The 24759-nt window shown below is 39.4% G+C and overlaps 1 protein-coding gene across 2 annotated transcripts in view; it reads right to left on the bottom strand.

Moving 5' to 3' along the window:
• Positions 1–19139, bottom strand: part of plagl2 (pleiomorphic adenoma gene-like 2) — a 35643-nt gene extending 16504 nt beyond the window's left edge. The window contains exon 1 of one of the 2 annotated variants that reach the window (XM_046396655.1): positions 18471–19139. The gene's annotated coding sequence lies outside the window, so the exon portion shown is untranslated. The remainder of the gene's footprint in view (positions 1–18470) is intronic. The other variant, XM_046396654.1, reaches the window with a different exon arrangement.
• Between the last annotated feature and the right edge of the window lie 5620 nt (positions 19140–24759).

Genomic DNA, 24759 nt, shown 5'->3' with positions numbered 1-24759 from the left:
CTCCACTGTCTTTTTCATCATTAATGTATCCCTCACTCCTCTCTCTCTATTTCTCAGTTTGTTTTAGCCCAGACTGGTTCTATGAGAATGTGAAAAACATCTGGTTAACACACATCTTTGGTTTAAAGATGGTTGGGGTGTGGTGGAGACTAATTAGACAATTAACTGGCTCCACAAACAAACACCAACAGCTCGTGTCTCTCTCTCTATGCTAATTTGGAAATAAAAAAGCTGTACTCACAAAGAACCTCTATAAGCAGGGAAGGAGTTTCTGCTCTCATCTCATAAGACTTTTTCACGTCAAATTAAACAATACAGTCTCTCCATTTTGTTAGACAACAGGCAGAAGACAGTAGACATTGTTTCATTTGAATCTGGTGCCAAATGAATAACACGGCAATGTTATTGCATTTTTTCGCATTTCGGAGAGCCATTTTATTCATAGTGAAATAAATAAAAATGGCTATGAAATAAAACCAATAAATAGATAAATACATTTATTTATTTCAAAATTATATTTCTTTATTTATTTCACAGGACTTTTATTTCAAAGTGCCACAATTAATGAATTCACTATTTTTGTTATAATTAAAACTCTTTACATAAACTAAAGTAGTAATAACACAGTGTAAAAATACTGAAATAAAAAAAAAGTCCTACATTTGAAATTTTCACAGGTAAAGGTGCAAACAAATAAATCAAATAAATGTAAATGACTAAAATGTACTGCAAAGCAATAAAGAATAAAAATACTCAGTAAAGTAGTGTAGCAAAGTAAGTTATGTGCAAGTACCTCAAAATCATACTTAAGTAATTTAAATAAATGTACGTTAGCATCTTCATGGCGTTTATATTAGCACACCTCATTCTCGTTATTGGTAAGCAGTAAAAAAACTTCCAACCATTAGCAGAAGATATACTGTTTGCTTGGCAGAGCTTTAACAAAATATTGACACTAAACACATGGGCAGCATGACTGAGTGTAAGATGTGTTTTGTTGTGCGTGGAGGAGTCAGTGGATGTGTGTGTGTGTGTGTGTGTGTGTGTGTGTTTCAGTGTGTGCAGAGGTGATTCTGGGGAAAGCCCTTCTGGCAGGGAGTCCTGGCCGTGACATGGAGCTCCACAGCAGTCGGAGATGTGGGCGCAGTGCCAGCGGGCACAGCGCCAGTCCCCCTCCCCCTTTCTCCCTCCTCCTCTCTCTCTCTCTCTCTCTCTCTCTCTCTCTCTCTCTCTCTCTCTCTCTCACCGACATGTTTAAAGAGCAGAGCCTTTGCGGACACACAAACACACACTTTTACAACCACCAGCCTCCTCATGTATTTACATAAGCATATGATAATTACACCAGTGCACACTGAGTCCAGAGTCACCTTACTCAGTGAAACAGCCATAACAGCTTAACGACATCATGTGAAGATGTAATCACTTATAATGCTGATGCAGCTAATGTGTTAGCAAACAAGTGTGTTTCCGTCCACCTGATGAACGTAAGTCCAATAGTCACGAAAACGATAAAGTTGCGGAATTATGGGAACACGTCTGTGAGTTCTACTGTCAATTAATCCATCGTTCATATAAAAATATAAACATTTTTGATATTCAAGAATTTCCCCAAAGTTCATGTGCGCGATGGGGCCCTGAGATCCAACAGACCCACAAAATCCCATTATCTCAATACAAATGTGGGGATGTCTCCCATTTAACAAAATAATTATTATGGAAGATTCTCAGCAGGTCAAACTGCAGTGTTGTCAAGTAAAATCATCTGGATTGAAGACATTTCAACTAGTAATCAGTAACAGAGTGTTCCTTAAAGAATCCTGCACTTTTCTAGAGTTGAGCCTCTATTTAATGCTATAAATCAGTTGTCACACGTCAAGAGGGGTTGGCAGAAAACACACAGACGGGGGGGTCGTTTGATGATTACTGTGGTTTTACTTAAGGCCCGATGTGACGCGAGAAGAACCTCATCAACAATATAAAACTGATAATGTTAAAATTCTACTGCTACTGCCGCTTTTCATGATTTCAATTTTAAATTAAAAACTGATCAAAGTGAGCTTTTGCTTATGATCATCCAAAACAAAAATAAGATCAGTGATTCCCAGAGATCAGCGACGGCATCACGTTTCCGTAACAAAGGTGCTACGGACTGGCACCGCAGCTCTTCCTTTCTAAAACCAGCACCCTGCTGAATGTTAACGTGGTTGTGTGTTTGTGGGAGCATTTCACAGTTATGAAAACAGTGTGTCTATGACAGAACGATGTACAAAGCACACACACAGATGTTTTTTAGTTGCTCTGATTAAAACGCATGCACTCTGTGGTCTAAGCCGGTCCAACCAGCCGCTGGGACTCTGACACTTTTGTTTTCCCAGGCTGCCGCTGGCTCTCTGATTCAGATGGGGTCAGCAACAAACAATCTCTAAGTTTGGCAACGTCAGCTCAGCTTAAAACAACAGGCATTGTTTAAAGGGCTTTTGTTTACAGAAATCTACAGGTTTCAATAGATTCCACAGCCTTTTCCACCTTTTTCCTCTCCTTACGCCTCAAATTCTACTGCTCATTTTCTTAAGTTTTGTTTCTTGTTTATATATATATATAATACCCCCACATCCCTCTTTGTCCATTCTCTGTGTGTATTTTTAAAGGTTATTCAGGGTATTATAAGGGAAAAAGTACTGAATGAGTGTGTGTGTGGGGGGGTGAAGGTAGAGACTTGTAAAAATAACATTCCTGCATAAACAGGGCCTTGAAAAATGGGCAGTGGGCAGCTTGCATTCCTTGAATTTTTTTGAAACTTGATCACATTCTGATGGGAGGCTGCAGGCACCTTAAGACAGATGACAGTCATACGACATGCAAGCAGGAGGGAAGGAGAGAGAGAGAAGAGAAAGAACATATGGAGAATGAGATAAAAAGAGAGGAGAAAGCAACCAGCTGACAGAGAGCCAAGTAAAGAGAAAAAGGGGTGAGATAACAGAGATGATGTACAGGCAGAGGCATTTCAGCTCAAAACAGCAGAGTGACACTTTAAGATCCACTCATTCGAGCTTTTCGGTACTTTCGAACGAAACAAAAACGCTGAACGACTTGGAGGAAGGTGCAAACAAACGACTGGACAGGCCCGAGCGACTCATATTAAAACAAGAATCTTCACCCGAATCACCTGTGACACGGAGCCAGTCTCTTCTCTCCAGTGTCCGAGCTCACAGATGACTCTTTGTATTGAAGCAGAACAGAACATATTGGGTAACAGATCAGAGGTGCGCAGCTCAGTCTGGGACACACAGGAAAGGGAGCCTACAAAACTATGGCCTACAGTGGGTGTACAATACAAATCTGCAAAGTGACTGTACAGGTATCTGCAACTAATGATTATATTCATAATCACTTCATCAGGTTTCTTCTTTATTAATCAATTAACTAATAAATGAAGGGACTACTTTTGCCAGCACCGATCAAGTGAACCTGACTCATACTGACATACAGTTCTGTGTCTGTATCACTATAAAATCTACCGACTGCTACATTCATTCAAGTCTCAATGGGTTGTCAGCTCAGTTTTTATCACCACAGCAGCCTCATATTACCTCCCATAAAGAAATGATCCCAAAGAGTTCCCCATAGAGTGGTGTACAGATTTCAAATGTGGGAACAAGAGAACACTTGGGAATTTCTATCCAAAGCTAGTCACAGTTGAAGTATCTGAATAGCAGACTCAAGTTTCAGCTCCGGGTTCTATTAATGAGTTATAGACCTTTATACATCAACTGTCAACTGATGTGTCAACATCTAAGTCTGGGTTAAGGAAATGTTTTGCAGAGATCTGATCTTGTGTAATGATTTAATTAGTAAATAGTGGCATTTGACAGTGGTTAAAAATGCCACTATTTACAAACACATCATGCTATGCCAGGCAGTGCCAGAGAAGACACATTCCTGACTCAGCAAATCACAAAAGGCACAAGGTACCTGATGGGTTGTTGAATTGAGCCACCAACTGACTGCAGAGAATTTATGATCAAATAATAAATATGATGACTATTTAAGCCTCTGTTAACTCACCTCATAATGTTTGGTCCCTTAAAAATGGGGGACTAACTAAAAAGGGTTACAATTTCTATGCAGTTCGCCTTACTAACATGTAAACGACCATGAGTTAAAGGTGCAGTGCGTAAAATAAGATTCCAAGGTCATCAAATACAGACACTTTGGATCGGTGGGTTATGTCAGTATTTGACAACCTGGGAATGAAACTCAACAATTAACTATCTTATTGCACCTTTAAAACTGAAAGTTGGAACTTTAACCCAGTAGTGGTTATTGGTGTATTATAAATTTAATAGTAATAATGGTACAACAGAAACACAATAAAAATGTGTCACTGTCCTAATAGTTGGAGACCAGTGCAGAATACCTCCCACAGCATTTCATAGCAAAAGTAGGCTGTCTCGCTTGGAACAAAGAGCAGTCTAATGGTTAACTAATCTAGTAACATTGCTCTAGGAATGGCCACCAGTCTGTCAGTCCAGGCTGAAATATCACAACAAAAACAAACATTTCTTTAACAGCCAAAATGTACACATACTGAGTATGACTTTATGGGTTCAAAAATACTGCAGTAAAACAACCTGAAAACATCGAGTGCACACCTGGCTTACTCCGTGATGATGTCCAATAATTGGGAACTCCCAGTAAAAAAAACACTGCAGCAACATGTACATTTAAAGTAAAACCTGTTGCATTCTCCAGTACCGGCCAACCTTCACCATTCTTCAGTTATAAATATTATGCAAGCTAAGACAAAACTTAATAGGGGTAATACATCTGCTGATATCTAAAGAAAGAAAGAAAGCAAATGGTTTTGTTGGGAGGAAGTGAGGAAGAAGTGACAGTAAGTCCATGCAGAACACTCAGGAGTTAGTCATTAACACATTTAAACACAGCACTTTCCCTCTCCTTTCATCCCCAGAGATAAAAAACACACTCATTTGAATGACTGGGATGCCAGAGGGTGGTCTTCCACCTCACTAACTCTCCAACACTTAAAATCTGTGTGTGTATGGAGAGAGAGAGAGAGAGAGTGTGTGTGTGTGTGTGTGTGTGTGTGTGTGTGTGTGTGGGTAGGTGGGGTAAATGTAAGGAGCTCTGTCTTTCTCTGAGAAGGGTTTAGGTTTCAGTCGGAGGGTAAAATAGTTAACAGATTGCCCAGCATCCGTACCTCGGCTTCACTGCACATCCCTGCCCCTCTGCCCACCGCTCCCCGTCAGGACAAGACTTAGCGACTCAGCTGAGCACTCCTATGCACACCACAGCAGTACTAACTAGCAGATTAACCAATGATAAATTAATAGCAGTATTGATTGGTTTCCTCGGTGGCCATGCTGCCATCTAGCTGAGAATGAAGGCAGAAGCCATCCTAACCTCCCCACACCGACCACTGAACAGCAGGTGTACAGCATCAAACCAAGTCAAGCTTTAAGAAAACGGTCAAGTTTTACATTTTTAGAACTTTGCAGATTAATGTTTAAAAGTGCAGCATCAGAGCAGATGAAGAACTTCATTATATTCAAACACTGAGTCTACTGGGCACGTTCTGAATCGACTTTTATGAAGCTAACAGGCCCCCTCAGAGGGTCTCAAGATAAGTCTAATGGTGATTGAGAAAGGAATAAATGAGATAAAATTTACAATATATTTCTGTCATCGTGGATATTTATTACTACACTTTTTGAAAATTACCTTCAAGGACACCAAATTAATTTTTTTTGGTTGACACTTTTAGTACTGCAAGAGGAAGTCTGCACTGTATGTAAAGAAATATTAGTCATCATCCCAATAAAAAGATCAGTGAGGTGAGGAATTAGGGAGAAATCCGGTAACACTTTTAAACTCTTTTGACAATAACAGCATGCTGTTTAAATGTTATTGTCTGTTGGAATGAAGCTTCTGTAAAGTATTAAAAGTCAGGTCAAATTTTTTTAAAGAATAGTTCTGCCTTTTTTCTCATGAAACATTACGTACTTTAACATCTCCAGAAATTGTTCAAACCAATAAGAAGAAAACACTGAACTGTCATAAATCATAATAATATATCATAATAATATCATAATATATCATAATAACATGTATCCAGGGGATGTGAGTAGATTGTTTATAGCTTCACAAGATTTATTTTTCATTTTCAAAACATCAGAAATTTTCCTTTTCTTACACTACCCTGATGTCCTGAGGTCATTTTTGGCTTAATAGATATGTACAGACACACACACACACACACACACACACACACACACACATACACTCACACACACACACACAGAGGCAGAGGAGAGAGAGAGAGAGAGAGAGAGAGAGAGAGCTGCTACTGAAAGTCACTTGCTGCCAAAATGAGACCATCCAACCAAACCAGCAGAGTGAAGAGGAGGCTGATGATGTGACCGGATTGGCCAGGCCACACTGGTGCAGGGAGGGGGGGGTGAGTCGCAGGGAGCGGGGCAACATCACGTGACCAAGTCCAGCAGAGAGTGTTATAATAGGCCCGCTCTCGGAGTAGAGAGGCAGAGGCTGGATGTGAACCAAAATCCCTCTACCACACACAGGCTGGCCATTGTTGGCTATTCACTAGACTCCATCTCGGGGCACTTTATCATTCAATTAGGACAGCTTTCACACCGCACACCACAGAAAAGAGGCCTTCAATCAAACTGAAAACTTCACACTGGCCTCGGAGGGGATGCAGAAAGGGGACTCGCAGTTGTCACCCCACTTTCATTTTTCCAACTTGTTGTTCACCAAGACTTTGAGCGGAAAGAAAGAGAAAGAGGAGAAGAGAATAGATGGAGAGATGTGAGGAAAGAGGAGGAGAGATGAGGAAGTCCCTCTGAGTACCATTACATGTGTGCTACCACGTGTGTGTTTATGAAGCTGATGGAATGCATTCGAGTGGGTGAGGGGTTTAATTTGGTAAGTGGTCGTGGAGGAAAAAAACAGAGTGAGTGAGGAGAAGGGGGGAAAATTCAAAGCTCCGAAAAGAGAATGGCGGAACAGAGGAGTATACTTGAGGAAATAATGAGAAGGAGAAGCATGCTTGAGAAAAAGGGGGGGGGAAATGCACTGAGGGGGAAGAAGAGAAGGAGTTCAGCAACTGATCACAACACAGCGTTAAGAGTAAGCATGTGGACAGACAGGTTAGAGAGGGGAGAAAAGCACAGAGGCTAACAGGTGATGCACGAGTGTTCAGCATCCTGCTGCTAATCAGGCTGATTGGTCACTGAAGTAACCACCATCCGCAACTGGCATCAGACAAGAAAATGGGTCAACAAAGTAACCCTGCTCTTAAGCATTAACAATCTGCAAATAAACAACTAATAGCTGGTTTAAATGCAGTTTTAAGCACATATAAGGATACCGTGTTAATTTGTCAACTACTGTAACTCAACATCTGTTGGTATACTGGTATATATATATATATATATATATATATATGTATATAATATAGAATACATAATATCACACAACATTACATACAATATTATAATAATTATATATAATAATACGAATATATATATATATATATATATATATATATATATACAGTCATAATCATATCAAAGATGACTCCACAGGGCACATGGTATACAAATATGTAATATAAGGTATCTATTTATTATACTAATGTTATTTGTGTATTTTTAATTATTAGATATTAATGCAAAGTAAATTTAATTATATTCATTTTTATTATTTGTATGCATTTACAACGGATGCAATATCAGTTTTCCGTCTCTTTGATGACTAATAATCTGTTTTAACAAAAAATATATCAATTTATTATTGGTATTAATGAACACTTCTTTACTCTCCTGGCAACTACAGGTGTAATGATTCTCCAAATCAAGTTCAACTTTTGATTTTGAACTGGTAAGGCTTGCAAACCATTTTATTTTGACTGGAATAGCACCCTGGTATTATGTATGGCCTAGGAATTGGACATTCATTATAATCTAGAACGAAGAAGACAGTAACAATCTAGATTTTCTTACAATATTGATGTTTCAGAATATGATGAAGCTTAATATATTTTTTACTTTTTTTTTCTTTTCAAAGAATATGTCGGTAATTCCTGCTATGCTTGAGCCACTGTACCGAAATTTCGTTTGCGATGAAAATACAAATGACAAATAAAGAAAGTCTAAGTCTAAGTCTAATATAACTGAATGTAATATTAATATGTAAAACTGCATTCTTATTTGTGTTTATTTCAAAACAATTACAACTCATAAAATAGTAACTGTGTACCAGTCCAAATCTGGGCTGTAACTCCCAACTATTTTCATTATCGATTAACCTAACGATTATTTTCGTGGTTAATCAATAAATTGTTTTGTTGAAAAATATTTTAAAAAATCTGTGAAAAATGCTCAACACAATTTGTCCCAGCCCAAAGTGACATCTTCAAATCGCTTATGTTTCACAAAGCAGTGTGTGTCACAGCATGTTGAATCCTAACCACTATATAATGATGATGATGATTATGTGTTGCCACATTCTTTCCAATACACAGCAGTATTTAGAATTAGAATATATTTACAAAAATCAATCAAGCTGATGAGTTAAAGAATAAATGCTTTTTTATTTGTACTGAGTGAGTTTATGTCAAAAATTCTAAGAAAAAGATCAGATTCTGTTTCTGTCTTACAAAGTGTCCCAACTTTTTTTTTGGAATCAGGCATTGTTTGTTAGACTATATAATTCAATGGTCTCGTCCTCTTTTCCTCCCTTATGAGGACTTGTATATAGCTGTATATTGTACTGTGCTTACTGTTCTTAGTAAACTGTTAATTTATTTTACCTTTATATTTTTTGCAACTGTTTTTGCACACTTTTTGCTTTTTGCACTCTTTTTCTGTCCTTGTGAGCTGCCACGACAAGTGAATTTCCCCACTGCGGGATCAATAAAGTTCATCTTATCTTATGTACCAATACATGAAATAGCCTGTGATACATCCAAAAGTTTTATATGGCAAAATGCTCAAAAGCAATGAAATGAACAACTGAAATCATCTGTTAATAGTGATTGTGAGCAAAGAAGATGAAAACCAACATGTACCCTCTATGTACTTCTGGACCAAGCTTTTCATTAACGAGCCTTTTCCCTGCGCATCTCGCATCCATCCAGTGGAAGAATGTAACCACGCATATTTAATCAACTATTTTCTACTTTGAAGTACTTTGTAATCAGTACATTTCAGAGACACACTGAGAGATACTCAGAGAAATACTTCAATGTTTTACTCCACTACGTTATCTGAGAACTAAAGGTTGGCGAGACAAAGCTCAGCTCGTCAGCCGTACAGTACATCATACATTACGAGTAACTTTTCACACCTGCATCTGGGAAGGTGGCAAGTGAATCCAGTTCTCCGTCATGAACCCTCGCATGAGCTGTGCAGAAATTTCTTTTGTCTACCGAGGGAGGTGGAGGTTTGGTTTGGCATTATTTAGTGAGTAGGGGATTGCCAAGCAGGGTGGGTTGGCAGAGCAGTTATTAAAAACCACTTTAGAGGAAGGAAGAAGGGATGTGTCATCAGACACTGTGGCTACATTCAGCTCTCTCCTGATTTTTCCCTGCTAACCTTCTTACTAGATCCGGAGTATGAATCAGGAGCAGCACAATCATCTGTCGCTGCTGCTGGAGCTCTGTGAAAGTGAGTGTGGGAGTCAGGAGTTGCTCACTCACCCTCTCAGCACGGATCGGGTTTCATGCCATTCGCTGACTCACTAATCGGCATCTCTAGACCGGACTGGACAGACTGGGTCCGTATTCCAGATATTACTGTACCGCTAACACACACATAACTCTGCGCTGAGTCACGTGTTGAATCTTAACACTTCGGCATGCATCAGTCCCTTCTCTGCATGCAAAAATCAGACTGTCTAGAACTGGTGCATTCCTCAGCTAAGCTGCGCGATACCAGCGTGCCACAATACTTCCACTAATGCAGCTCACCATATGAACAGACAACAACAACAGGATGATGATCACCATGAATAATTTTTTATTTCTCAAATCCTGTCTGTCTTAAACTTTTTCATCAATCAACTGAGAAAAATTCAGCAGATTAACAAATACTGAAAGCAATCGTTAGCCACCATTTAGGGTGGCTAAGGCATTTAGGGCTAATATCTCAAGGTGCTTTAGCCACCCTGAGATATGTAAGTCAGTCAAAGTCAGCCTCTCTGTGACGCTCAGGCTCCACATGGTGTGTTTATGCGCCCTCACAATAGGAATTCTGTCGCAGGTTAGGATGAATTCCAGTCAGAATTTTTTGATTAGTAACAGTCTGGAAGCAAGTCCTGGTCCAACATTCAGCAAACACAAACGTGTTATGAAAACCTACTTTCTGCAGTGCACTGAGAATGGACAGCGAAGGAGCAAACATCTTGTGTCCAGCAGTTAAACTTTTATATTTATACATATTCTGGAATCTTTAATGAATGATTTTAATCTTGTAATGACGACCCTGATGATCCTGCAACACATGTCAAATACACATTAGATCATTTCTTTTTTTTTTTTTTGCTTGCTTCCATATATGTGTGATTTTAGCACCTGTATCGGTACTTATTGAGCACACCTGGACAATCCTGTGCTAATACTGATACCAGTGATGATTCTGGACACCTTTTAAAGGGTCTGCATCTTTTATTTACTGACAAACCTTAACTTATGCTATTTATTTACTGCTATAGTGCCCCCTTGCCGCTTCCTCTTTTCCTCCTGCTTCGCTGCGTTCACCACCTCTCTCCTGCCACTCTCTCTCTCTCTCTCTCTCTCTGAGTTGCCCAACCACACACTGCACATGCACAAACATCACACACTGCCCTACTCCTTAAGTCAAACTACTTAAGTCATTCAGGCAGAAAAGAGAAATCATAGTATTTATCTGTATTCACTCGGCACTCCATTTAATTCAAACGGTCACTTTGTGAATTTGAGGATTTTATTTGATGGTGTTATAAAATGTGATGACAGAACATTCAAATCTTCAAAAACCTGGATGTAAAAGGAGTATGTTCAGTACAACCTTACTCAAGCACTTCAACATGTGGAGAACTCCAAAGCCTGATGGGCCTGTTGTGCCTACTAAAATTTGTTCAGCAATGATTGGACAGTCACTATTTGAGGGAGGGGCTAAGCAAAAAAAAAAAAAAAAAGAGGAAATAAATCCCATATCAACTGGGCAGTCTCAATCTGTTCACAAAGATTATGGTATGAAATCAAAAGCCACTACGAAATGTACTGCGAGGACAGTTCTGTCAAATACAGCGCCAAAGTCAAGAACAAATGTTCTGTCTCAGTATAAATTAAAGAACACAGGAAAAGGAGGAACTTTAGTTCAGGTCAGGATTGCTGACAGAAATTTGCCTGAGACATTTGGTAGTGGCAGAATCGTTCTGCAGAACCACTAAATAGGGGCAATTAATGAATGGAACAATTCATTGAAATATTATCAAAACCGCAAGATGGCAATGAGTGTCATACCCAAATCACAGGAGCTGCCATTTTTTGATAAAGGTAAAGTAAAAATATACATACCATACCATTATACATGAAACACTGTGGTGCTACGGAGATGCCCTAACTTACAAATCATATTCTCCAAAGGCTCCAGCAAAAACCATCATTTTCACATGTATTATAATGAAATGCAAAAATCACCGAAACAACTCCTGTCATAGTATCCGTCAAAACAACTGCAGCATGGTTTCTCTACGACAAAATGTGACCTCTTCTTTACTGGACTGAACGTGCAGACAGACAGGACTTCAATGATATACTGAAATCTTTATGTTTATTACAGTGTGTAAAGGTCTATTTCATCAATGGATGTGTTTGACTAACAGCCAAAACCCAAAGTTACTCAATTCACAAAAATCCTCTGGGGAGCAAATATTCCCACTTGGGAAAGATGGAACCAATAAAATATTTGAAATTTTTCATGAAAAACTACAAAAAAATGATTAATTACCACAACAGTGTAAGTAATTGCCTAGTTATATTTTTTTATGTATTTTTGAATATTTGCATTAGTTTTAAAACTAATTCCACACTGTTTTTAAGCTCTTAGGGCAGAAACTGCTGGAAAGGTGATGGAGGTTTGCAAGAAGCTGGAACCCACTTCACATCAACATCTCCTCTGTTCCACAACGACAGTCTGGACGCTGAGCAGCAATCTGCAATCAAAATTTTGACAAAAGTGCTAAAACGCACTACCAGCTTTGCCTTTTGAACCAATATAAACCAGAAGTCTTGCTCAGAAGTAAATCAGCATCTACAGTTTCGGCCTGACAACCCGGCAAACTCCATCTCTGATAATAGATCGCATGAGATGATGGAGAGTTTCAAAATAGAATGAATGCGACTGTTTTGTCTATTGCTAAGGTATACTGCAGTGGGTCAGCAGGAGGAGGTCTACACTGCACATTCAAACCATACAGTATAATAAACCTACTGCCCTTTGAGATATGACATACCCTCGACTCCGTCTTCCTGAAAAATCAAAAATGTTGTAAATTATCCCCAACCAACTTTTACTGCAAGTCACCTTTATGTCCTACTTGTGTTTATTTCCAACAGTCCCTCTATGACTTAATGCACAGTTGATCTTCATCTTTGAAGCCAACAGACCTTCCTCTATTCCCAAGTCAGTCAGTGCCTAAGGTTAAGTACAAGTCTATCAGTGTCTGAGAGACGACCCCCTAAACCAACGCTGTGTTTACTGCACAGAGAGAAAAGCCTATTAATAAATCTGCTGCAGACAGCCTGGCGGAAGTGGCCTGGGGGCTGTAAACTCAGTCTGGGAGAGAAGGTGAGGGACAAAACAGAGAGGGATGGATAGAACAGAGTGTGAGAGAGAAAAGGGCATGAAGAGAGAGGGAAGAAAAAGAAGAACAGAAAGAAACTGAGGAAGGAGGGAAAAAGGGAGAGGGAAGATTGTGTGTGTGTGTGTGTGTTGCGTGGTGTAAACCATGGGTGCTGGTTGATGGATGGATCTAGGTTCTGAAAAGCCACAGCTGCCCCGCTCTTCCTAGAAAAAGATCCACAAGGAAAAGTGGCAGTATGTGGTTCAAGCATCTAGCATCCTCTTACTATTTCTGACCGGCATGCTGCAGGGCCATCAGAATGTGCCCTGGTCCAAAATCCCTCTGTGAGTGTAAGCAAATGAGAGCATGTGTTCCTGTGTTATTAAATTTGTGTCTAAGCATAACAAAAATGAAAACATGGAGGTTCTTTGTTGTTTATGTTTATATTATTAACCTGGTAAATATCTGTGTGTATATGAGTGTGTGTCTATTAGACAGCAAAGCAAATCTGCCAACTAAATGTAATTAATGTAGATAGTGCTATGTTTACTGTAAAGAAGAGCGGAGTGATGTGTGCGTTTGTGCGCCAAGTAGACCCAAATGAAAGCTCTGCTAATGTGACGTGAAAGAGTGATAATCTTCACAAGTGCGCTGCATGAATCAGTAAAGTGATCAGCTTTGATGTAAAAGATTTGATTTCCTCTCTTCCTCTGTAAAATGTGAGTCCTTCATTAAAGCTTCTAATATTTGCTTAACACAGTGGTGATTATGGGCTGAAGGCTAATTTCATAACTTATTGGTAGCACAATTAGGAAAGAGTCATTCACTGACAAAAAAAAAAAATTGTAACTCGAAGCAATCAGCCATGGTTTCTCCCAAGCCTTAAACGGCTTCACTCACCTGAGCGGAATCCACCCAGATATAAGTGCTACAAGAGTTAGACTGCAGTGTTAAAAGTTAATCCCGACTTTAGATAGTTTAGTCAGACTAGCTCTCTCTATTTACAATTTAATGAAAGAGTTTGGTCTAGACCTGCTCAGATTGGAAAGTGTCATGAGATAACTTTTGTTGTGAATTGGCGCTATATAAATAAAATGAATTGAATTGAATTGAATTGAATTTCCATTGTCATGAATGAACTACTCAAGAGTAGGGTTTGGTACTGAAATCAATACTTTTAAGGGCATTGACTGAACTACATCAGTACTATCCAACTAAGCACTAATTCCCTTTTAATCAATCAGTGACAAATTTCAGTACCTTTATCTTCATTCTTGAATATGATCCAACACTGTGTTGATATTCTGTCAGTTTCTTCATTTTAGTTCAGCTACCCAGGCTGAGTTAAGTGCACACAGTAGTCGTTTTTTAGAACTGAAACTGCTTGGAAATGTCAGTTACACAGCAATGCTGTTAAAAGTTCTACGCTCTTCACTAACACGAACTACCAGAAGCTACTGCTGATATCACGCCACATACGATTATTGTCATAATGACAAATCTGAAAACACAGCTTAACATAAGCACAAGAGTCATAAAATCACCTAACTGACACAATAATGCCAATCACACAGTCATATCTATTCAAATTGACCATGCAATTCATGGCACAAATCAAACGGGATCAAAAAAGTATTTGTCACTCGTCACTAACAGCCATTCATACCTTTCCTGAAATAAGGAACCATGAGGTAGCCAAGTAGTCGGCTATAAGAAATGCATTCCACTGCTAATAACTTTTAATTTGGAAAATTTTGGTTTATTTTGTTAAATGTTAAACATAATGTAACAGTAGTGTAACAAGGTGTAACAAGAGGAGTCATGAGCTTGTTGGCTAACATAAAGTCACTGTACACTGATTGTGCCAAAAGTGTGTAGCAGCAAAACCCCTGAATGTACTGCACTGAGCCACGCTGTAATGTATTGTTTGTGAAATTCATGTTTTTATTTGTAGAAAGAATGTGATACTTTGTTTTTCAAAAGATACAACGTGTTTTGGCATCATAGTGGAAAAAGGCAAAGATAAAATTGCTATTTACATCCAACCTCTAACTTTTCAACTGTTGCAAATAGCTTGTAATCAGTATATATAAATATATATATATATATATAGATAGATAGACAAATAGATAGGTATTTCCTGTGTGAGAAGTACTGATCTTTGCACTTGGTAATACACGTGAGATTCTGAAACATCATCACCCCTTAGTAGAGCTGAAGAGATTCAGCGATGAGAATGATTTTGGGCTTTCTCTTTTATTTCTTCTGCACTCTTTCTTCGAGGCTATCTCCGCATTCCTCGCTTACGCCTCTCGCAAGAAGAAGAATGTCCTTTATTTGTCCCACAGTGGGGAAATTTGTGTTGACACAGCAGCACAAGGACAGCAATAAGGTGCAAAGGAATTGAATAAAAAATATAAAAATATGCAAAAACTATACAGTAGTACATTCTTAATATGTACAAGTAGATTCATTATACTCATCCATTCTTTTCATAGCCAACAAGTCCAGCATCTTTCTCCTCCTCTGCAGCCATCATCACTCTCTCTCAAAGTGACCAACAGCTGGTGTGTGTAATCTCACGTATCAATAATGAATAAATCTTTCCCCACTCAACCAATGAAAGCTACATGTCAGTACACAAAAAGTGCAAACACACAAACACACACACACACACACACACACACGTCTTCTTCCAGTTCTCAGGCTCTGAGATTTTTGGCCCCCGCGTTCTGAGAAAATAACAAATCTGATTGCAGCTCTTCAAAAAACATCCATTCTACCATGAACCCAGTGTCCCTTGTTCTCTCACCCATCTCCTCTGCACCCCCCACCCCATCCCATCCTTGCCTCAAAAAGGTGAAGAAGTACAAAGAAAGGGATCAGAGCTTTTCCGATTCTTCCCTGGTTATTAACTACCATTTGTCCCCTCAGAGGGCTGTCCCTCCCATTAACCCAACTGATGCTCTTTTCTCATGGAAATCAGCCTGCTGTTGCTGCCGCCACCACCGTCTCTACCGCCACTAGTACCACCGCTGCCTGCAGAGGTGCAAGGAATTGTGGGGGATTTTCAGATGAGAAGACCTCCCTTCAGGCTCAAAAACAGCTCTCGCTCTCTCTCTCTCTCTCTCGCTTTTGCAAACACACAAGCTCACACCATAGTTCACACACACACACACACACACACACTCACGCATGCACATCTACCATCTCACAAACAGGCATGTGTGCAAGCTCTCACAGGCAAACACATTCACTCAATCACAAAGGCAAACATGAAACGTGCTGCCTCCAACCACAGGGGCATGGAAGTAATGGAAAGCAATGCATGGAAGTTAATGAGAAGAAGCTGGCTCAGTGGACCTGGCAGAAAATATTTTGGAGAGCAAAGCAGCTAAGAATGCTTGAGCACCAGAATAACACGAATCATCAGGTTTTTATGACTGTGAAAAAAATATTTAGACATAGGAGGGATTCTGAGAAATTAGGTCTGACACTAACAGATAGATAATAAAAAAGCTTCTAATTCCTGAATTGTTAATTCAATAATTATTCAAACTGAAGTTCTGTTTATTTTCATATAAAACTGAATTTATTTTCCTGATCATTCACAAATTCACCTCTGATTTTGAAGTTTGACAGAAATGTTGATGGCAATTTCATAAGCCGTAAGCCCCCCAAAAAAAAAATCAGGCGCACCGCAACGCAAACAAAACTCACTAAATGTTCAGATGTTTGAGAAGGCTTTGGAGGAAATTAAATGTGTTAAAGCCCGTGGAGCAGTTCCACCTCTAACAGGGCAGTTATAGGAAGAGAGTAACAAACACGAACACATGGGTCTCGACTTGCACAGTGACCGACAGCAACAAAGGCATTGTCTCGTGACAAACTCACTTCCATTTCCTTATTATGTAGCTCGAGGCCTTGATGGAACATGCTTGTCTCAGACCGGCTGCAGGAGTGGAGGGGAAAAACCCACCTAAATTCACTTCACACCAGACTTTGGCTGTTTTTGAGGTAGTGAGGAACTTTTTTAAAAGCGGTGTATATACCCATGTGTTTAATTAGTGTTGTGGCCACACAATCATTTCTGATTTGACATTTCTTTTTTTTATTTACCACTCAGACTAGATGGAGAAATTCTTTACGTTATCTATTCTCAAACAATGAACTCCTGAAAGCACTGGTAAGGTAATAAAGGTTGCTGTTGGATTTCCTATTGCATAATAAAAACCTATTGGGTAGAGCTGCAACAATTAGCTGAATGCAAGAAAATTAGTTGCAAACTATTTTGATAATCGATCAATCATTTCATTCATTTCACTGTCAGACATTTACTGGTTCCAGCGTCCTAAACGTAAGGATTTGCTGCTTCTCTTTGTCATGTAATAGTGAATGAAGAGTCTTTGGGTTTTGGACTGTTGAACAAAAGAAACATGTGTGAAGACGTCACTTAGTCCTCTTGTGATGCAAATGTTCCGATTTTTCTTGATGTTTTATGAATTTAGAAAATCGATTAATCGTAATGAAAATAATGTTTAGATGCACACGAATCTGGAGCTAACACAAAGGTCCAATGAGCTTAGTCAGATCGATCAGTCAAACACATCAGTGACTGATGAGTCATGTGATGTCTCCATATCAAATCAACCATGTTGGAGTTTTGATCTGTTCGTTGGGCAAAACGAGCCATTTGAAGAGAGACATTTTACAAACTAACTAATAAATCCAGAAAATCTTTGCGACCGGCTGTCAAGAGCTACAGCCTCCCACATTCACCTCCCACGTTTGCCTCCCATACCACCACAAGATGTGTGCTTGCATCTTATAGCCGATGAAAACATAACGCAAAGCGAATTCTGAGCGTCCAACAAGAGATGACACATGGGTAATATGTTACAGAACAACACTGAAGTGACAATAACATCTAAAATAAAAATGCAGAACTAAATGCAGTAGGCTCCCTGTAAACTCATCATAGTCCCTATGGGAGCAGTATTTTGTTTACTGCTGAATACTGCTTACTTTTGTTGGTCCAGCAGTAGTTTTGGCTTATTTCAATGTTCCTGGGTGACATTACATGTGTAGAAAAACAGTATGAGCCTGCAGCCAAGTCAGCTATCAATAACAAGTGCATAAACTGAACCCCCACACTCTGACCCCAACCCCCCCTTTGGTGGGGTCTTTCTTGTTATTTACCCGCTTCCAAGGAAAAGCACACAGTCTCTCACACACATACACACACACACTCACACACACACGCGCATTCATGCAGGCAGGAGCACAAAACTTCCGATCAGTCGCAAACATGACACAAGTTAGCGGAGGGGCCGAGTGTACCCTCAGTCGGCAACAATGGCTTCAAGGCTTCAGGGGTCGCCTGAACATGAGACACAAACCTCCTCATTAAAAGAACGTTAACGACAGTATGATGCACACACAGAAAATAGCTTCCACATTACAGCAACTTTTATCTGACTTGTCTCCTCTCGCAAACCGACACACACACCACGAGCCGCCCCCCACCCCCCCAAAAAAACCTCCAGTGCATTGCCATGCCACACTTGATAAATACTCGGAAATTGTTTAAAACTCACCAGTTGGCCGAAAAGTTGCAAAGAACATCAAACGTCAACAGCGAGGGCCGCTGGACAAAGTGCGCCGTGTTTTAACAGCTCCACACATTCGCTTTTGCAACTAATTTGTCGAGCAAAAAAAAAAGAAAAGCCTCACACAAGCAGAGGAACCGATCGCGTAATTTAAAATTAAATGCCCAGATCCTTCCACGCTGCCACAAAAAAATACATACATATATACATAAGCACAATTGCGCAAAGTCTGATCCCGCGATAGTAACAACACGTTCATAACAATTCAAGTGTCGCGCACGTCGATTTGTCAGTCAACGTGAGCTGAGAGTTGATATAAAACAAGTCAAAAGTCGCGTAGAAGACACACATGCACACATCAGGACGTGCAGCCACATTATGAGGTCTTAGTGGGGGGAAAAAAAACGAGCAGTTTACCCACCAAAAAAGTTTCCAGCACCGCATTAGTCAATTTCACATGGAGCCCCGGTAACCTTCCATCCCGGACCGGACCAGAAACCCACCGTGGGAGAGCCCACGCCACCGCTCCCCGCTCTTTTCTCCACTCGATTTTGGTTCTGCTGGTATTTTTTCCGATTTTTTAAAAATAATTTTTCTATATTCGGGGCCTGAGAGTGTGTCTAGCTCCCCTCAGGCTGCAGCGGAGTTATGGGGCGGTAAGCATTGTGGGAGTGTGACGTCAGGCCACTTTCACAAACTTTTTTTTTTTTTTTTTTTTTTTTTTTTTTTTCGACCAGGGACAGCTTACTGGTCTCTCAGCAGCCTGGAGCCAGTCCTCCCAGTCACAGGCAGCTAATACACCTGTAACACGGTCTAAATGAACAAACTGTGCTATTTTTAAAAGTTGCTTTTTAATCAAACGATATTTCCTGTAACGGAGCCAGGGTTTGATATGGAGCGGGCTAATTAACATGTCATATTTCAATGAATTTCATATTGTCGTGTATAGTCAAGGATAACGCAGCACAACTATTTGAAAATATTTTTGGTTCACTAATACGTTTTTAGGCCTATTGCCTAGGTGTATATATTTCATATTATCCAAAAAAAAATTGAAAATTAATCGAATGGCCTATTATTTGTTTTGTTTGTTTTGTGTTGCCATCCTTCGCCTCTGTACCCAAACAACAATGAAATAAAATGAATTCTTTTCAGTCATCACGTGTTAGGCACCAGGGCCTACTGAAGCAATTCATTTTCTCCTTCTCAATTTTTTCTGAAGTTTTTTCTTTATTTTATAATTATATATTATTTTTTTCAACATTTTAGTTGAAATTTGTCCAAAAGAAAAATGCTCCTAATATGATCCACTGCATTTTAATAATGACAGCAATGTCACAGTTTTTTGGGGTTTTTTTTTTATATTAATTTGGCGGAGCGTTAAAGGTTTTCTCATGCACATTCAGCACAAAAATGTTTTTAAAAGCTTAAATAAATAAATAAATACAAAAAAGGGGAAAAAAAACAGACAGAATATTAATCGCTGAATTGTTTTAAAAAATTCACAACGCATGGCCTTAAATTGAATCATTCAATCTGCAATTCTGCAATATGCTTCTTTATTTATTTTTCCTATTAAAGTGTTAAGTAGTGTCAACATGGAGGAAGAAAACAAGCGAGATTTTGAGGCCATCAGCAGGAATGTGATGGTCGTCCCCACGTGCTAACGGCTACCGGTAGTGCTGGCGATGGTCCCGTTTCTCCCACCTTGTGTGTTTTTGGGGGGAGTGAGAAGGAAGAATTACTTCCAGGGCACATCAGCTCGTTTCCTCATCAGCCTAACCCCCCACCACCTCCTCCCAGCCCCACTAAGCCCGCAGGGTGAATGTGTTTGTGCAAAGAGAGTGAATATGGGGGGGGGGGGGTTAGTCTTCAATAATGCTGCCTTCAAGTGTTATCCGTCCGTTCAATTTTTACAATCATAGAAAAATACTTTTGCCTGTGGGTTTATATATCAGTTTGATAAACGATGAACAAAGATATTTATACCTGTTGGTTTATTTTATAAATGACCTGAAACGTGATGGGCCTACAGCCTGGTCGATACATTAAGTTGCAGTGCTGGTGGCTGATGGTGGTTAAACTGTTTAAAAAGCATGTTTAAATATTACTGCTTTAGCCGCTGTCCGATCACAAAAGTTTTTTTAAAAAAAGCTCTATGGAAATTTCAGTTGTATTTATTCATATTTTGATTGGAAATCGATCCAAATATCATAACGGCGAAATTTCCGACGGAACATGAAAGCATCAAAAGCCTTTTGGCGAGTTCAATACAGGGCGAGCGGGTTCGAAAATGCCAGTTGTTAAGGGAGAAGTGCCTCCAAAACCGCAATAGGCTCACCTGTTGCTGTGGTGTGGACGCAATAACCTGCAGGAAAGATGGATAAAGACTGTAAAGATCAAAGTGTGGCGACAGCCGTCATTTTGCGCCTAACGTCCACAGGTTTTAGCCTGGTTTTGATCGTCCAGCCGGGCATTAGTTTATAGTCGCTGTTGTGTTTAAAAACAAAACACCTGTGAGGAAAACAGGATCCATAACTGCTTTGAAACTTTATTATGTCAAGTGTTTGGAGATGTTGATTCACTTAGGCCTAGGCTAAATACAGAAAAGGCCCACGTACGATTAAACTTTAAAAAGTGTTGTTTTTATCGTCAAAGAAACTTTTAAAAAGCAGCCCGAGAGAAAAATAATAACAATCGAACACTACATTGAGAAGGAAAAATCTGAGCAAAGCTGTTTGCTTACTGATTTTATTTTATTTTTCATTCAAATGTAATGAATTAAGAGTATTCAGTTTATCCAACAAAAATTCAGTTTGCACAATTATAGCTAACTTTAAAAAAATGTTAAGAAGTTCAGGTTACACAATGGGCTAGGTGAAACGATTTCAGTATGAAGCCATTTTATATATATGTATATATATATATATATATATATATATATATATACACACACACATTTAAATAAATTGACAGACTGAGATTTTATACATTACATCACTCTAAAACATGAAAGACTCAAAAATTTGATCAGATTTGTTCAGTTGTTTCATTGTTATTTTATTATTATAGAATTCAGGCTTCTCCTTTATATACATACACATATTGTTTTTTATTATTATAGAATTCAGGCTTCTCCTTTATATACATACACATATTGTTCTTTATGCTGGCATTAGCTCTGCTTTCTGAATCTGAATCTTGCAAAACGACTGGTAACTGAGCCCGTGAGAAATTAAGAAATTCAGAGAATGCCTTCAGAGAGATGAAGGAGGTGTTCTGGTGTGATGCACTTTGATCAAGTTTTATTTTCTTTCCAGTTAAAAGGTAACATCAGGTTGAATGTGTACATTAAACTTTATATCAGTCTAAAAAATAAAATTAGTGCGAGTGTAAAACAGCATCTGCTCTCTTCAGTCCATGCAGATAATTACCTGCAAGATTTCATCTGTTACTGTCCAATATTGCATTATAAGGACATTGATGGAGTTAAACAAATGTAAAACAAATTATTATTTATTTATTTTATTATTTCTTTATTTTTTTTTACATTTTATGAAAGCATTGTTTAACCAGGAGCACAGTTTGACTGCGACTAAAAATCTCTTTTTCAACAGACTCCCGGGTAAGACAGGCAGCAGAACAGCTACAGACTCGGAGCAAACAGACAACAATTAAAGCCAAGACGAGTCGTTTAGAATCCCTTTGGATGTATCTTGTGAGATCAGCTCCCAGCAGTTCAGGCAAATCTGTAACTGATTCCAAGCAGATGGAGCAGCATAGTTAAATGCCCTTTTTTCCCAGCTCAGGACAGACTTTAGGAGGGCGTAGTAGGAATAAGTCCTGACAGTGAAGAAGAATATGATGTCAGGTACTTTTTTTTTCTTTTTTTTGAACAATGTAGATCTGGAGGGAAAATCAAAGCAGGCCACCATTCACCTTATAAATTAGAATATCCCAGTAGCTGAGTCTATAAGTGAATCAGGTAAACCAAACAAAAAGCAATGGTGATGTACTGGAATTTGTAATGAATCTCTGGCATTGCAAAGACGCATGTGAGCATATAACATCGGCATGGTTCAGCACAGACATAAAGGCAGCAGCGACAAGTCTTAGTCTGGTCTCAGAGGAGGTCCATGCCTATCAGAATGCAGAGACATTCAGAGTGTAAACATGAAGTTTTAGTAGGAAATCCTCACTTCACAGTCTCTAGATCAGCTGCAGTTTGATGCAGCTGTTTTGATTATTTTTCTCCTGCAGCTCATGTGAGAATGCTGTAAAACAAAGAGGATAAAATAAATGACAGAGAAACAGGAAGCAGAAGATGGATGAGGTGAAGTGATTTCCCAGCATAGAGAGGGAAACTTCTTTCATTATACCATTGTTTGTTTATTTGGATTGCAGTGTGGTCGGTGTGACCGCGGTCAGGTTGATTGCAGTTGCGTGGCGGTCTGTTATTTAGAGTTGTGGAGTGATTTTTAACTATCTCATGAAACGCCACATCATGGTGTAGCACTGACTTGCTCTGATTTCTGTCTCTACCATCTCTCCAGTCTAGAGGAACATCTCACATGCAGAAGCTGCCCGGTAAGCACAAAAGCAGGGACAGCCCCCCCCGACACAAGTCTCTGGTTTCCACACACCTAATCAGGCCTGATTAGATGCACTGTAAGGGATGAGGAAGCCAGCTTTTCACAAACTGTGATGGCACTACAGAAGAAAGTAATAGGCTCCCTTAAATAAAGTCTTCATCAGGCGCTGAGCAGAAACATCTGTGTTTTTTGTTTATAACAGTAGTCAGATCTCCCACTGCTTCTTCAGTGTCATCCCAATTTACCTCTCTTTTCTTCAAGCGCTTTCACCCCATCTGCACAAATCTGGGAGATCCAAAATCAGGATCAGTGAACACAAAAGCAATTAGTAAGAGGGGACAATTTGTTCACATCTGGAGTGTATTTCTTTGCCACCAGAGTACCCAGCAAACCCACTTTTGGATTTGGCGTGGTGGGAAATGACTGTGTGTGTGTGTGTTTTTATGTGTTTTGTTTAAAACAGATGGGCGGTTTACATTAGAAGAGATGGCCATAAACAGCTTAGAAAGGGTGGAGGAAGCCGCCGGGACACAAAGACAGGGACAACGCCGTCCTGCCCAGACGTGGCACTGAAGCCTGTTGACCAAATGATACGTGTTTTTTTCACTCAGTTTTTGTTTGGGCCAGCATTTCGTTAATTATGGTTGTGCAAAATGGGCTGCGTTATTCTAGTTAGTTTTAATGAGCGCGGGTCTCAGGGTGAGGCTAAATTTATCCTGTTTGGTTCAGAAACTGCAAAGACTAAGGAATCATGGATTTAGACAGAAGAACTGGATGTCATTTTTTCCAAACTTAATTCTTACATTTTTTGGTAATATTTGGGTATAATGCAATTATTAATGTCCAGTAGCAGAACGGATCATACAAAGTATGTGTGGTTTGATTAATAAACACCTCTCACACATTAAAATAACATAACGTGATTATTGGTCAAAGCACAAATGTTATACATTTGAATACCTGCTCAAACCATGCCAGACACGGTGGTGCTGCACTGAAAAGATAGCTTGTGATCACATCCTGTCCGTGTGATGTAACCACTGAGCATCTGGTCTGTGATCATTTGTGGATAGCGCAGAGTAAAAGGTGGGGAAGTCTATCTCAGCTGGGACTGACTGTTTTGTGATGAAGTAACGTATCAGGTCGCAGACAGCCGGCACCCGGGGCCTGCAGCAGTTTGATAAGGTAGATGGGTGGGACATGGAGTGTCCTGTCCTACTGCACATCCACATCATGAAGACACACTGCTGTCAGAGGAGGGTCCTGGCTGAGATGAAGGTTTAAAGTAAAAACAGACATTAGTCAGTGGAGTTTTGTTAGGATTGTATTATTAGTTTTGCTCCCTCACAGTCCTGCTTGATGACCTCATGTAACCCTTCACCAGCACCGCCACTTATGTTTCAAATGTGTTTGTTTGCATTAGTTTCAAACTGGACATTATTTAGCTATTAATCATATAGGAAGGCTATGATAGCAGAGGATACAATGTTTTCATACAGCTGAACTGTCACTTTTTGGTTTGGTCAAGTTTGCATCTGTACTGCAGCCAAGGTGTTTTAATGTTGCTGTCTAGCAATTACAATGAAGATACATTAAAACATCTACATTTATTGTTATGACTGATCAATAATTGGATATGTTTTTTAATCAAATCATTAATTCAATTTTTCAAATTAGTTAAGCTA

This window comes from Scatophagus argus, chromosome 8, assembly GCF_020382885.2.
Source record: "Scatophagus argus isolate fScaArg1 chromosome 8, fScaArg1.pri, whole genome shotgun sequence".
NCBI classification, from domain to species: domain Eukaryota; kingdom Metazoa; phylum Chordata; class Actinopteri; family Scatophagidae; genus Scatophagus; species Scatophagus argus.
The sequence above is the reverse complement of the archived record's forward strand: the minus strand, read 5'-3'. Positions and strand labels throughout refer to the sequence as shown.